Source organism: Grammomys surdaster, unplaced genomic scaffold (genome assembly GCF_004785775.1).
Source record: "Grammomys surdaster isolate TR1022 unplaced genomic scaffold, NIH_TR_1.0 317173, whole genome shotgun sequence".
Taxonomy (NCBI): Eukaryota; Metazoa; Chordata; class Mammalia; order Rodentia; family Muridae; genus Grammomys; species Grammomys surdaster.
Genome location: NW_021626748.1, coordinates 8,958 through 11,927, shown reverse-complemented (window position 1 = coordinate 11,927; position 2,970 = coordinate 8,958). Strand labels below are relative to the sequence as shown.

At 42.4% G+C, this 2,970-nt stretch overlaps 1 pseudogene; it reads right to left on the bottom strand.

Moving 5' to 3' along the window:
* Positions 1-1,205: 1,205 nt before the first annotated feature.
* LOC114616341 lies at positions 1,206-2,515 on the bottom strand (annotated as a pseudogene).
* Positions 2,516-2,970: the final 455 nt, after the last annotated feature.

Sequence of the window (2,970 nt, the reverse complement as noted above, 5' to 3'; positions counted from 1 at the left end):
CTCCTCCTTTTCCTCCTCTTCCTCCTTGCCCTTTCCCTCCTCTTCCTACTAGTCCTACTTTTACTCTTCCTCCTTCTCCTCCTCTTCCTCCACTATTTCTTATCCTCTTTCTTCTTCTGCTGTTGCTTCTGCTGCTACTACAATTGCTGTTGTACCTTATTCTGCTGATTCTTTTCCTGGGACATGTGTTTAAAACACCTTCTGTGTATACTGAAGATATCACAGAATTTCCAGACGACACTATGAAAGAGACAAGATAATTTATTCTAGGCAAAAGAAATAATGAGGTAGAATTCGTAGAAGACCACATGGTCTTTGACTTTCCTTAATATTTTGTGTCTTTTTTTTTTACTTCCCAGTAAATATCTTTGAAAGAAATCATTTATAAATATTTCCTGTAAAAACGTATGCATCACTGGGTCTTAATATCAAGGATAATCAGTATGCAAAAACTATGCATGCATGCAGGAATCTGACCATCCTTAATAACCAGCAACCTATGTTGTTGATACTTATTCACTGACATTGCTGGTTATTATTTTTGAGGCTTACTGGAATGTGATGTTACTTTTGAAAATTTAAGAATCTCTATTGCAGGGCTTGTGATTGATGGACACATGTGCTAGGGCCGGGAGCTCCTGAAAGAGTCCATGAGCCCGAAGCCCTCTAGTACTCCCCCTGTGGGAGCTACTGTCTTTAGGGGGAGATAGAGACAGGATGGTGTCATTAACACAACTCTAAAGAGTGGGGTACATATAAATAATATTGAATTCCTGCTAAGAAGAGAAGTCTAGAAGAGGGAAAAGGCTAGGGGTTGAAGAAGACTTGTGAATTGTTATAGAAGGTAAAAAGGTAAGAAATGTGGGGAAAATGGAAACCTGAGACAGAGGAGAGACCAGAACAAAACAAACTTGGAAGGACAAAGCACAAAAGTACCTGAGCCCTGCCTGCTGCTCTTTCTCTGGACTCTCTCCCTATGCCTCATTTCTGGGGGGGGGGAGACTCTCTTCTGCCCCAGGCAAGGTTTGTTTCATGGTTGAAAGCAGCAGCACAGCTTCCTCATCTCATTTCCTATTCCTTTAGTGTATCCCTTGAAGAGTCTGGGCCTGCCCATGCTGGGGATGCGCTTATCCTCTGTTGAGTCACTGTGGGAGAGGAGATTTTCTTCTCTATTCTCATTGCTGCACCTCTTTTACTGATGTTTGTTATTGATTGAATGCGGGGACACTCATGGCATGTATGCTGTGTTTGCCCTGTGATTGTGTCATCTGAAGTGGTGTGAAGAGAAGATCTGGCCCAGTGGATCTTAGGCCTCTTCTTTGAATAGCCTTCTAGGCATAGGCAGACTCTTGATCATTGTAGGATGATGAGACCAATGTCAAGCATGGGACTGCTTCCACTCCTATGTAGTCCTAAGTGGAATGCAGCAGCAGCATAGAGGGTAGGGAATGGGGCTGTACCTGGACTCACTGGCTGAGGGTGGGTTGAGCAGCTATGCCCATGGAGAGCCTGCCATTGCAGGAAGCGTTAGGAGGCCATCATATTGTTATATTTTCTTATAATTAATGACTCTGTGATATCTTTGGCTAGGAACCCAATATATTTGAATTACTTCCACAATTGCAGGGTCTGGCCTGATGGTTATCAGTTCCTCGTAGGGATTAAGGAATGCCTTCCAGTCTTTTTTGAACCAGGGGTGTATAATCACATCCCTGACTGTTGGCCTATGGCTGGGGTTGACTGTCAATAAGCAGCTGATCAGCTCCTCCAGCTCTTCTGACACCCCACAGGGGGCAGGATACACACTTCTGACAATCTGTCTTTGCAGCTCTTGGATGATGAGAGAGTCAAATGTGACCTTACCGACTACCATATAATATAAGACCATACCTAAGATCCATGTGTCATTTTTTATTCCGTCATAAATTTGGCTGAGCAAGAATTCAGGGGCACCAAAAGAGTGAGCACCACAGGACTGGTCCAGCATTTGTCCAGGTTCCACTTGGGTACTAAGACCAAAGACGGTGATTTTGACTTTTCCTTTGTAATCTAGCATGATGTTATCTGGCTTCGGGTCCCTGTGAACTATACCATGTGCATGACAGTAGCTCACAGCTGCTATAATTTGCTTAAATATTTCCAGGGCCTTGTCCTCTTCTATGTGGCCAGACTTTTTGATGTATTGGTAAAGTTCTTGGCCTTCAACCAACTCCATGATGAAGTATACAGTTGTTTTGTTCTCAATCACTTAGAGCAGAGAAATGATGTTGGGGTGGTTGATCTTTCTCGTCATATTGGCCTCCATCATGGCTGGCTGGAACAACTGCTTTTTCTTCACAAAAACTTTGAAGGCCATGGGTATACCTGTGAGCTGGTTGTGGGACAGGAGGACCTTGCCATTACTCCCCTGCCAGATAGTCCTCAAGACTTTGTATTGGGAGTGGAAGCTTCCCTCCTCAGAGATAGTGGGCTGGGTGCTGGTGGGTGGTAATTTGTCCTAACTATGTGTAGGCATTGTATCACTACTAATGCTACCTAAAAATAAGCAAAGAAAATGTGGTTGAAATGAATGTAAGTCAAACCTAGAAAATTAGCATAAAAATTATGGAAACGATATGGGGAATAAAGCTAGAGTCAAGAATCTTAACCAAATAACTAACCCCAAAATAGAAAGCCCAAGAGCATACACATACTGAATAGAGATGAGGCAACTAAAAAATATTGTCATAAGACAGTGGGATTGGGAGAGCCACAGTTGACCAATATTATGGATGGATGCTGATTGAAGAAAAAAGTCATATGAAATAAATGTGAGGAGCAAGAATTAGATTAAAACATAGTAAAGAAATATAAAACCCCAGCACTTCAGGGAAAACTCCTAATTCAGGACCTAGTCATCCACAGCAAAACCGCAACTCTCCAGAGCAAAATATTGACAATTAAACAACCATATCTAATAAGAAGGTTAAA